General features: G+C 38.9%; 1 protein-coding gene across 12 annotated transcripts in view; it reads left to right on the top strand.

Annotated features, from left to right (window-relative positions):
• The window catches only part of LOC309868543 (liprin-beta-1), a 177,295-nt gene that overhangs the window by 52,170 nt on the left and 112,289 nt on the right, over nt 1–12,836 (top strand). The window lies entirely within an intron of this gene.

The following is a 12,836-nucleotide window of genomic DNA, read 5'->3' as shown; positions in this document are numbered from 1 at the left end:
TAAAACATGTTAAATTGTACCTGCCAATGCAGCCAGACTATGGGGTACTCTGCGGGACAAATAACCCAGTTTCTTCTACCTAGTAATTTGCAGAAGAAAGAAGAGAATTGAAGGGGAAAATGTATAGATTAAAAAATTCTTTAAAAAATTTTTTTAAAGAGTATTTTACTTGAGAGAGAGAGAGTGAAAGAGCACAAGTTGGGGAGAGGGAGAAGCATTGGGAAGCCCAATGCAGGGCTCCATCCCAGAACTCTGGGATCACGACCTGAGCTGAAGGCAGATGTTAAACCGACTGAGCCAACCAGATACCCCAGATTAAAAAATTCTTAACTACCAGCAGCCATAGTGGGAAACCCTGATGAGATCTTAATGCAAAAAAAATTGTTTTTTAAAATATGACTTTTCATAAAATACAACTTTTATAAGATCTTTGGAAATGTGATCATCAATTGGCTGCAAATGGGATGGTATTGAAATAGAAATTCCTCTTCCTAATGGTAAGAATTATACTAATTTTAGGATAAATAGTCTTACAGTTATGTTATCTTTTAGATGTATACTGAAGTATTCATGGAAGAAATGGTATTGTTTTTGGGACTTGCTTCAAGGTGATATGGGGGTATCAGTGGGAGAGAATACAGATGGAACAAGATTGGCCATAAGGATTGATTATTGAAGCTGGTGATGGGTGGATGGCATTCATTGTGTTAATCCACTTATGTTTATATACCTTTAAAATTTTCGGTAATAAAAACTTCTGGGGAAAAAAGCTGGTAAATTCGACTTGTGGCATTACTTTTAAGTCCGAGGGGGTTGCTTAGCCTCGAAGTTTCATCCTGGCTCAGAATACAGACCAAGGAGATATGATCAGGAACTGAGCCCCAAGATCAAGTTTATATCCTTTATCATTATGGAGAAATTCCACATCATAAAAAATTTTAAGGGCATTGAAAACAGTAAAATATGCCTTCAGTCTAGCTTTTATTTCCCCTTAGAAGAAGACATTGAACAGATCCATAGTTCTGTCAAAACGTCAAAGCCTGTCTTTAAATCCTGATAGAGGGCTGCTGCGGTCTGATGGGAAAGAGGAATCATCAGTGTTGGCCAGGCCGTTAAGCAAATGTAGCAAGAGTAGCATCAGAAGTTACTTCTTCATGTTTTCTGGGTCTGAGGGAGGTTTTGTTCTTAATCTCAGAAAGCACTTTTATGTTCTTTGTATTAGTTGACTCTATAAAATCAAGATCAATAGTGGAAAAAGTCCTTTTTCTAGGAATGACATGATGCATTGTGTATGACTACTTAATCGTAACTTGATTATGCTGCTTCTCTCCTTTCTATAGGATATAAGCCTGCTGATACTGTGCCTTTCTTTACCAAGATCATCTTACTTGTGTAAGGGTGAGGAATGGTAGCAGAGGGACCTCATTTTGCTTTGGAAGCAGATGTGTTGCCCAGATGTTCTGACATCACTGATGGCATGTGCACATGAGTGGTCCCTTAGCCTTGTACCTTTGCCCTGCAGGCATCAGTGTGCCACAGTTCCTCAGCCTCCTCATTCCGCCCTCTCCTGGGCCTTCTCCCATCTCCGTGACTCTTCCTTCCTTCCCAGTCTTCTTCAATGGCTTTGTTCCCACGACCTGTTCTGTTAATGCTGGTGCCCTTCCCATCCACCTTGAGGCATGCTCCCCCAGTGCGCTTACCAAAACTTAGCTTGTCGGTGACCACTTGTAAACAGATGAAGCTCGGCCTTGTGATCTCAATGGATCAGAGTTTAATTATCATCGCAGCCCACTCCCCTCAACCCCCACCACACATGCACTTTGGTTTGTGTTCTCTTCTGAATCCACTGTCGCCACAAGTCAGAAACTGTGACATCATCAATGACTTTGGCTCCTCCATGACTGATAAGTGTCCTAGATGCTTTCTCCCTTGTCTGCTGAGTTCAAGCCTTCAGGATCCATAGCTATACCATTGCTCCAAATTCATCCCCTGACAATGCCTCCAGGAAGAGCTTTTTGAAATGCAAATGTAATTGTTTTCTCTTCTAAAGCCTTTTGCAATATTCTAAACTCTAAACTTCTGAGCAGGGTGTTGCTAATCATTAAGTTTGTGAGCATCTCCTTCAGTATACATATATGTATTATAAATAACATACATATTTATTGCACTAATGTATTACATATTGTAAACACAAAAGTAGGGATTAAAAGGACATAAAAGTAATGTTTTTAAAAATAATTTTATATTCATAATATTCAGTCCTTTAATTTTGGGAATTTTTTTCTGAGTCGTTGATAATTTCAGTGTGAATAATATGATTGCATTTGCTTCCTTTTAAAAATCGATTTCCATTTTGTGATACACTAATTTTAAGCTCTGTTGAAGTACAGTTTTCTTACATACTTTTTTTTTTTTTCGATTGTTATCGTTGAAAAGTTAGTTTGTCTTCAGAAAATGCAGATCCAAATGGTAGCTATGCAGTGTTCACTGCTTGTTTGTTTTTATTCACCAGCTGCACAAACGTTCAGTTGAAATCAGCCAGTAAATTATAATCTAGCATAGTATTCAGAGTGGCTAAGAACAGACCTTCCATGGTTCTGTTGCCTAGATTAGACTCTTGTCTTGTTTATTTACTAGATTGGATAATTTGCTTAATCTGTGTCTCCATTTCTGTCTCTATGAAGTGAGATGATTATCACGGTTTCTTCATCAGGGATGGTGGTGAAGATTGAGTGATTAGGAAATAGCACTGATCAGTGCCTGATCCATAAGCAGAGCGTCCCCAATAAACGGTAGCGGTTATTTTCCTTTTTGAGAAGCTCAGTCATTTCTTTAAGAAAGAGTGGGAACACGCTGCATTTTCCTACTTGTAATAGGACTTCAAAAACGAAGATTCTTAATTTTGTAAATTTTAAGGCAGATTAGAAAATTCTGTGTCGACATATTTAGAGAGTGCAGATGGGATGGGTTTTATGGATGCGATATTATTTGGGGAAAGATGAACATAATGATGGAAATATTTTTGAACTTCTGTTTTCAAAATGTTTCCTTCGGGAACCTTTCTCGCTGTGACAGTGTCATCTGTACTTTAGAGGAATGAGGGCTGCTGTACAGTTGTGCAGTGTGGACAAGCAGAGGTGTCAGATTCACGAGTGTGTTCTGTCTTGCGCCTACATGACTGCTGTTCTCATCCAGCGGTGGCTCCTATAAACCACTTGTCTGTTTCACGGGGGTCATGTGGTTCAGGTGTAATGATATCATCCATCCATCTGCTTACATGGGCACATGTAGACTGTAATACTTTGCAGTCACTGGAAGGGCACAGGAGCGGAGGGTGCCTCATGGCAATGGAGCTCCCAGGCTGCCTTCAGAGACTCCTTTCATGTGACTGGCTGCCATCTGGACTGAAAGAGGATGTCATTGTAAATCTATTCATGAAATACTGGTAAAATTTGGTTTTCCTTCCTTCTTTAGAAATAGGAAGTTTGGAGCACCTGGGTGGCTCAGTTGGTTGGACGACTGCCTTTGGCTCAGGTCATGATCCTGGAGTCCCAGGATCGAGTCCCAGATCAGGCTCCCAGCTCCATGGGAAGTCTGCTTCTCCCTCTGACCTTCTCCTCGCTCATGTTCTCTCTCACTATCTCTCTCTCAAATAAATAAATAAAATATTAAAAAAAAAAAAAAAAGAAAGAAAGAAAGAAAAGAAATGGTATTATTTACCATGCAGTAGAAAGAGCTGGCATGGCTGACCGACCATGTCTTGTGGTCCAACTGCTGGTCTACTCTGCTTTTGAATTCACTGCTCCTCGGTCTAGAAGCCTTTCCTCCCTACTCCCACACATTTCTCCTTATCTCAGCTATTCCTGTGTGCAGGTCTGTATATTTTATATAAGGATGGGGTATAGATATTTTGAATTCTGTTGTTTTCACTTGAAAGCATATCAGACTATTTTGTTTCTCCATGGTCTTCAGTGTGACAGTCTGGATGGTTTTCTAATTTTGTTGCTTTGACATGCCAAGATGAATTAAACCATTCCCCATTCCTCTAACAGTGGATCTTCAAATATTTCCAGTTAGTTACCGTTATTTAGGATTCTGTCATGAACACCTTTTTGCATATTATTTTTTGCTTTAGGCACATTATTTATTGCAGATAAATTCTTTGGAGGAATTACTCTTACCCTAATAAAGCCTAAATGCTTTCCTAAAAGATTCATACGAAATTTAGTGCTGCTAACAATGGAATACCAGCAATTTCACTACAATACTGAAACTTTATTAGGGATTTTGTTTTGGTATGTGTAAAATGGTAATTCAGGGCTGCTAAATATGCATTTTTTGTTACCATTGCAAATACAGTTTTCCCCATGTTTTTATTTGTTTGGTTCTTCTGTGAGACTGGGTTTGGATTTATTTTTCTTAAAAGTACAAACACTTTGGGGTACCTAAGTGGCACAGTTGGTTGAGTGTCCGACTCTTGGTTTCCACTCCAATCATGGTGTTGTTGGGGGTGGTGGGATCGAGCCCCACATGCTTTGGGCTCCATACTCAGCAGGGAATCTTCTTGACATTCTCTCTTTCCCTCCCCTCTCCCACTGCTCATGTACACGTGCATGTGTACTCTCTGAAGTAAATCTTTCAAAAAGTATAAATACTTAGTTTGTATTTTACATAGTACATAATAATCATTTCCTTTATTCAACATGGAATTTCTATTAACGTCTCTAATAAAAAGATGGCTATAATATTATTTGGCCCATTTGCTGGATGGGCACCTTGGGTTGAGTAACTTGATAGCCTAAAATTTATGGACTTGGAATATTAAAACCCAGGCTTATCTGTTCCATATTTTACACCCTTAGTCATCATGCTCTGCTCCTTTTGGCAAAATAATCTTTATTGTAAGATTATGAAGTATAGAAAAGCAAAAAGGAAAATAAAACCACATTCATCTGAAATTCTGCCCTACAAAGAATACCACTGGGAGCATGCTGGAGTATGACTGCCTATCTCAGAGGAAGACAGGAGACCTGGCACAGACCCTGGGAGTGAGAGAGGGGTGAACGTGTGTATACCTCTTCCTTCATTCCTGGTAGACTGCTCTCGGCTCAGTGATCAAGAAGAAAGTGTTCAAAACCAGAGACTTTTTACCTTATTATGTATATATTTACAAAAAGGGATCAATTAATAGACCATGAATGTTCTTCTATGTTATTATCCACTGGTACTCACCTCGGCAACCTTGGCCTGCTTAATAGTCTGTCTAAGGAATGGACTTCAGTGGTACTATTTTTTTTTAATTTTTTAAAAAAGATTTTATTTATTTATTTGACAGAGAGAAATCACAAGTAGATGGAGAGGCAGGCAGAGAGAGAGAGAGAGAGAGAGAGGGAAGCAGGCTCCCTGCCGAGCAGAGAGCCCGACGCGGGACCCAATCCCAGGACCCTGAGATCATGACCTGAGCCGAAGGCAGCGGCTTAACCCACTGAGCCACCCAGGCGCCCCTCAGTGGTACTATTGATAGACATTTTGATTGGTTACATTTTTTTCTTACAAGTAACATTGTTAAAATTATATACATAAATCGTGTCCTTATTTGTCCAGTTATTTATTTTAGCTTAGTTAGTATGGAATGCCAGGTCAGAGGCTATTAGATTTTTAGGGCTTTTGATGATCATTGCCAGGGCCATTCTACCCTCCAAGAAAGCGTCCTCCCATTTGGCCTATTAAAGTAAGAAAAGAGAGGCAAGGAGGAGAGAGAGAGAGGGAATTTTTTTTTTTTCATAATTCCTTAAAATTCACTAGCTTAATTCTTAGGAAATAAGTCAGTCAACCCACATGTATTTCTTAAACACACATGATGGAAAGATCATGGTCCTAGTCTGACAGTGAAAATAAATTTATTCTTTGTGGGACTGTTTAAGAGAAAGAGTTTCTGCTGTTCTACTGGGTCAGCAATGACAGAGTTCATCAAAAGCCAACCTACTTTGCAGAGCTATGGTGAGCTCTGTTGGGTATGTTGGTTCACAGAGTTCGTTTGCCATGATAAAGTGTTATATGCCAATGGACTGAAGTCATGGTTTGTAGTGAAACAATTACTATACAAATTTCACATTAGTTCAGAATGCTTTTTCAGAGTGCTTGTGGGATCAGAGTGGTTTGGCTTCATATTTTTTGAGTGACATTTGCAAGAACACATTAACCAATGATATAGGTGGAAGGTCTTGGTTCAACTAGATTTCTTGGGTATGAAAGCCAGGTTTTAGGGTTGGTGCAATTGTTTCTCCTATACTTTCAATAAGGATGGAACATACTTCAGAACAATTATAGAATATTTTTCCCTCTGAGGATATAAATGAGTGTAGTCAGCCATCTCCAATTTCTACAAAACTATGCCTGTGCTCCAAGAAATGTGTAAATAACAGGAATGTCTGCTCTAAAGTTCTTGCCCCAAATTTAATTGAAATCAACTGTTTAAAATACATTCTTAGGTAAATTTTACATTGTAGCTCATATTTGTTATATAATTTTCAGGATAGCTCATGAAGTATTTGCGACAAAAGAAATTGGTGTATTAGGAAACTGAGCCATGTTCATTCCCTCCCCCCCACCCCACTGTCCCATGTCACACACAACTGTGCATGTTTATTTTTACATAAAACTTCCCAGCAAGCCTTAATCATTTCAATCAACTCAGTGAAAACTTTCAAAGAATAACAACTTTTAAATCCTCAAATTGCCTAGCATCTTTGAATTAGAATCTTTCTCTGGGAAATAATTTGCCAGCATTGGCAAAGAAAGCTGTGCATGAAAATGTTTAAAAAAAAAAAAAAAGGCAAGCCATTACTAAACACTACAAATATGATTGTGAGGCAACATGTTAATTTAAAGCCATGTGGGCTTTATTTGATGTAATATGTCAGTAGACATTGCAAATACTAAGATTTTGGAACCTTGAGGGAAATTTGATTTTGGCTAAGAAATTGGCTTCGCTGAGGACTTTGGGACATCAGAGATTATAAGATTATCCTTTCAGCTAGTATTGACCTCATGGTGCTTGGTATTGTGAGAATACCATACACCCTATATTGAACCCTCTTAAAGCATAAGAGGTGAATTCCAAGCCATTTGTCCAACCTCAGATTTGCAAATATACTATAACATGTAATTTCTTCAACTCTCTAATGTGTATTTTTTTGGCTGAGAGCCTTCCCTTTCTTGTACTGTTTAACTTGATCTTTACTTCTATCATTAGCCCTAGCTGTGAGCTTTTTTCTGACCATCCCAGGGAGAAACAAGTTTTAAGTCTGTTCATAGGAGTTCCTGGATGGGCAGAACACAAAGCCGTGTAGGAAGACCGATGTTTATGGTTGGCTGGGCCCCATGTAACTTGCCAGACAGCCCACGCATATAATTTAAATTGTTTCTCAGCTCAGCTAGCACTACTTGTCAGGGACCTTGAACCTAAAAATTTGCAAATGCCAAGGGTCTGTTTGAAAGAAACTATTCTTTGATAACAAAGTCTTATTGAGGAGGCAAAGCATACTTCTGGAATATTTTAAACACTGAAAATCAATATGTGGTTAAATGCCCATATGAATGAAGAGGTCGAAACACTGAATCTTGTTGACAGTGAGAGAAGGGGAAGACTCCATAGGGACATAGCACGGAAGGTTTAATTATTTGAACAAGACATGAGGATGGGATACAAATAGGGTTTGGTCATGGGTAGGCAGCAACCTAACTTACTTAACCATCATTCCTACACCAGTCAGAGGGAGCCAGGATTTTGGACTCAGGCCTATCTAGCTCTGGAATGTGTGATGTAAACCTTTATCCCATATGGTTACTCTTCCAACTTTGTAAACTCAACCAGTCTGTGAGCCTCCCCCTTCCTTCAAGGTCCAACTCAGTGATAGCCTCTCTCTAAAGTCTTTTTAGATCCTGTAATCTACATCCTGTAGTAGATTTCACATCTTTAATTATACAACTTTATTTAGTCTTTTGTATACCTCTTTCCCCTGAGGGATTGTGAGGATCCAGTCCTCACAGGAAGTACAAATTATATCCCATATTGAGCGCAGTGATTTAGCCTGTACACTGGATGTGGTGTTGGGAGTAGAAAAAATGGAGTACAGAATGAGTGTGGTTCAGAGACAGGAGTAGAGGTGATGTGTGAAAGAGAAATAGGCTGTCCTTGTTACATGAAGGACCAAAAATAAAGGAGGTAGGAGTGGAAAAGAAGCAAAGGAAGGCCTTAAATGTCAAAGTCAAGAATTTGGACCTGACTCTGCAGACATTACAAGCCAATGAAAGACTAGCTTGACTGAAAAGAAGATTAAGAACATCTCTATCTAAATGGGAAGTTGGTGATGAGTAACTTAACAGTATATTTCCCCCTTATTATTATTTGGGTTGTATAAACTTGTCTTTCAGTCCAAAAGAGTACTGGGTCACATTTAGGTGACACATTTCCTCCAGACATCCTGGAGAACTTCAGGAAGTGGCGGGGATGATTCAGCAGGGGACATCTTCCTGAACCATGCAGAGATTGGTATTTGGATAGAGTTATTCTTGCCAGGCTGTGAAGAAGTCTTTCCATAATTTATGTGGATGTTTGCTCAGCCTTTTCCCAGATGTAAACCAGGCCGAGGATAAGACTAGATGGGAAAAAATTCGGAAGATTTAGGGTCCCTGGTAAGTCTTTATCCTGAAGACTTTCTGAAGGTTCTGAAGTGGCCTTAGCTTACCAAGGGAAAGATAGACGGTGGTTAGTTAGTTTGGTTCTTTGATTACTTTGGTAAAAAATGGAATATTGTGGACTTTTATGTTCCTCATACCTCAGGATAAGCTCTAATTTTAGAATCAGAGGAATCTTGCAAATCCATTTATATTCTTATTTTAGGTACTTTATCTTAAGCTGTGCAGAGGTATACTTTACTACCTCTACTTAACATTTCTAGCCTACAAACCTTTTGAGATTTCTTTTTATTATCTGTAACTTTTCAAAAATTGAAAGTATTATCAGTATAGCACAGAGATTAATAATACCAGCTGTGGACCCAGATTGCCTGAGTTCTGATCCTGATTTTCTTACTTAATAGCAGTGTAACTTTGGGCAAGTTATTTAACCACTGTGCCTCAGTTTCTTTATCTGTAATATGGGGATAATCATTTTACTTTCCTTACTGCATTTTTGCCAGAATTAAATGAATGCATTGTCCATTTATTGAAAGTAGAACTATTAGAATAGTTTCTGGTACATAAGTTCACAACAAATATTATCTATTATTGTATTACAAATGAGAAAATTAAAGCAGCCACAGGTTAAGTGATTTAGGTAATTGTCCAACAAGATGACTAAGCCAGGATTAGTGTGTATTTCAACATTTAGTCAACTGTGAGTGTATTTAACCAGTCAGCTGTCCTATACTGACATAGAGACCAGAGGTCAGGAAACTTTTTCTTAAAGGGACGGATAAGTTAATAAATATTTTATACTTTGCAGGACTTAGACTCTCTTCTGCAGCTACTCAGTTCTCATTGTGTTCTGTAAAAGCAGCTATAGACAGTATGTAAATGAATAGGTATGGCTGGGTTCCAATAAAACTTTGTTTATAAAAACAGATTGCTGTTCTTTTGTGTGGGGGTGGTTTTTTTTTTTTTTTTTTTTTCCCTTCCCTCCCAGACCTCTGCTTCAGATATTTAAGCCATACCTTCATAGAGACTTTGGATTCAATTTAGGTTTATTTATTTATTTATTTATTTATTTATTTGAGAGAGAGTGAGCGAGTGTGCATGCACAAGCATCCCAGAACATGACTGGGGGTTTGGGGGGGCAGAGGAGAAGCAGACTCCCTGTTGAGCTGGGAGCTGGATATGAGGCTTGATTCCAGGACCCCAGGATCAAGACGTGAGCTGAAGGCAGATGCCCAACTGACTGAGCTCCTCAGGCGCTCCTGGATTCCATTTAAGGTATGAAACAGGTATTATAATAAAAAATAACTTCACCTCTAAAGGAGTATGTCTAACATGTTATTCTGACTTGTGATAGTCATGCTTTAGAAGATCGAAGTAATTTAGAAAATAAGCAGTAGTCATGTTTTTTCCCATCTCAAAGAGATATACTGAAGTCACTTAATGGTTTGGAGGATTATTCTTAGAATTTGAAATCTGATTTGGGCAAGATGCTAAGGGTTGTCTTATTAAATAAACACACATACAGGGGCGCCTGGGTGGCTCAGTGGGTTAAGCATCTGCCTTCTGTTCAGGTCATGATCTCAGGGTCCTGGGATTGAGCCCAGCATTGAGTTCCCTGCTCAGCGGGGAGTCTGCTTCTCCTGCTCCCTCTGCTCTTCCTGTCATTTGTGCTCTTTGGCTCTCGATCTCCCTGTCAAATAATTAAAATCTTTAAAAAAATAATAAGTAAACATAAATACAGACTTTTTTGTTGTAGTTGTTCATTTTTGTGCAGGAAAAATGTATGAGTCTAGTAACAGGCTATTGTAATTATCCTTGCCATTACACAACAGGTTTTTCTGCTAGGAATGTTGTTTGCATGGGTTTGAATTTTTTGTGGCTTACTTCTCAGTTTAATAAAGTGTTCTTTTTAAATTAAACTTGTCAGCGAACCTTTTTGTGAGTGGCTGTGTTAGTTCATATTTATAGCTTACGTCTGTTTCTGAGGAAATGACTAAAGTCGCTTGCATTCGATCAAAACTGTGTGACAAAGGACATCTTTGACTTACTTTAACAAGGCTCATGATGGAAACTCAAAAAATCTCATGGTTCATGTTTATAAGTGTTTTTATGTATTCAGTCTTGGTTGGGCCAAATAATCAGAGCTCTGTGCTAAGGGAGGGGCTGAAAATACTCAATGCTTCCCAATTGAATGGATTCCTCTGGAGCAAGTTCAGGCAACACTTTCTTAAAGTCTTTAACATTTTTTTTATTGCACATGTTTAGAATTGGGTTTTATGGAATAAAATACATGGAATATATTTTTTCTTCTCTTTAAAACATTCCACTAATTTTCTGTATCCTCGTCTGTATCCTATAGGCCCTCATTTGTATTTAGATGTGTGACCTCTAAACCTTGCACATGTAGTTTCTAGGAAGGAGGCTGATGGGGTTGGGAAGGGGCCTGGGGATGTAACTGACTCACAGAAATGTGCTGTGTCTTGCTCCTGCGGAGGTCCCTGTTTCCCCACCTCTGGAATATCCTCAGGCTTTCCCCATCTCAGTGCTGTCCCCTCAGTGTTGGTCCCTTCCTTCTGGCAATGTCTGTGTCCTTCCTCCTGCTGTTCGCTCCAGGGCAGGAGAAGGGGGCACAGGCCAAGCTCAGGCCTACTCAGACCCAGGTTGACCTGTGTGCTGGGACCCCAGCTAGAACTCAGACGCCCCACAAAGGCCCTGCTAGAAATGGTGGTTGGATTTTGCTGTGATTATTGTTCCAGATCAGTTAGGTATAAACTCATGGAAATTTTCTGTTAATGTAATTGTTAATTTCAACCCTTTATGAGCACTCAAGGAAACCACTTCTCCAGCCAAATCTTGGATCTCAATGTAACACAGACAAGAGTGAAATTGCTGTGTTGGCTGTCCCATGTCACTCACTCCGGCCTCCGTTCTCAGAAGCATCTATGGAGTCGGGTTCCTGCACACTTACTTTGAAAACTGTTGATGAATATAACTTTATTTTTGGAGCACACATTAGTCTTAAAATTGGGCTTGCCTATGTATACACGATTAATTGCTAAAAGTTCACCTGGATTGGTGTGTCTGTATGGGTTATATATGAAGCCAGCTTTAGGGGCGACCAAATGGACAGACGCTTACCTGAGCTGAGAGATTTAAGACAGCCTTTATCCCCCATTCATGCCTGAAATTCCATTGTCAGTAATGCATTTTATTTCTGTGTTAAGCAGCTGCCTCTTTTGAAGCTCTTTTTCAAATGAAAATATCCCCAGGAAAGCTATCCATTAAGCCTTTTGAACCTTAGTGCTGATCCTGTTTCTTCCCTACTTAAACATCTGGGGTCACTGACTCCTCAGAAGGATAGATAGAAGAAGCAAGGAGCCACACTGCTCCTTCATAATTTGGTCTGGGACTGGCTCTGACTCTGTGTACATTTGATAACCGCATATGAGGTTATCTGTAGTACTTAACTGGGAGATACTTGCTTTCTTATTTAGATGGTGGTATTAGGAGGTATTTGAATAGTGAGCACCTCAAAAGGAACTTCTATTCCTAAATATTCCTTTACTTCAAAATATATTTTATTACTGTACTGGTGAGTATGTACATGCCATACATATAGTACCGGGATCTTTTTTTTTTTTTCCCCCCGAGTATATGTTAATTACAAGAAGTAAGGAAATTAAGTCTAGGTGCAAGTCTAGAACACGGGGTGTATATGTTTCTACCGTATTGTCTGCATATTGATTTTCTTTAATTGATTGACTTCCCCTTTTTTAATTGATTTCTTTTTTTTTTTTTTTTGACCTTAACAACTAAATATAGTAAAATTGTGGTTCGTTTATGTACTTGACAAACATTCATAGAGTGTCTAACATGGTGCAGGTACTTTGTGCTATAAAAAGGAATGCTGGTGGTTTTCTCCTGAAACTCAGGCTTCAAGGAATATTTGAGGTTGCCTAGCAACTGGGAACTAAGGAAGAAAGAGAAGGGAGTGCTGGGGTTGGGGCCGGTGGAGAAGAAAAGAGGAAGAAAAGAAGGATAACTAGCAGGAAATTAGTTAAATCTATTGGTCCTTAACACATTTTCTTGTTTTTATTTATTTATTTTTAAGTATTAAAGATTTTATTTATTCATTT

The sequence above is a fragment of the Mustela nivalis genome (assembly GCF_964662115.1).
Source record: "Mustela nivalis genome assembly, chromosome: 7".
Classification (NCBI taxonomy): Eukaryota; Metazoa; Chordata; class Mammalia; order Carnivora; family Mustelidae; genus Mustela; species Mustela nivalis.
Note: the sequence above shows the minus strand (reverse complement) of the source record. Positions and strands in the feature narration are given on the sequence as shown.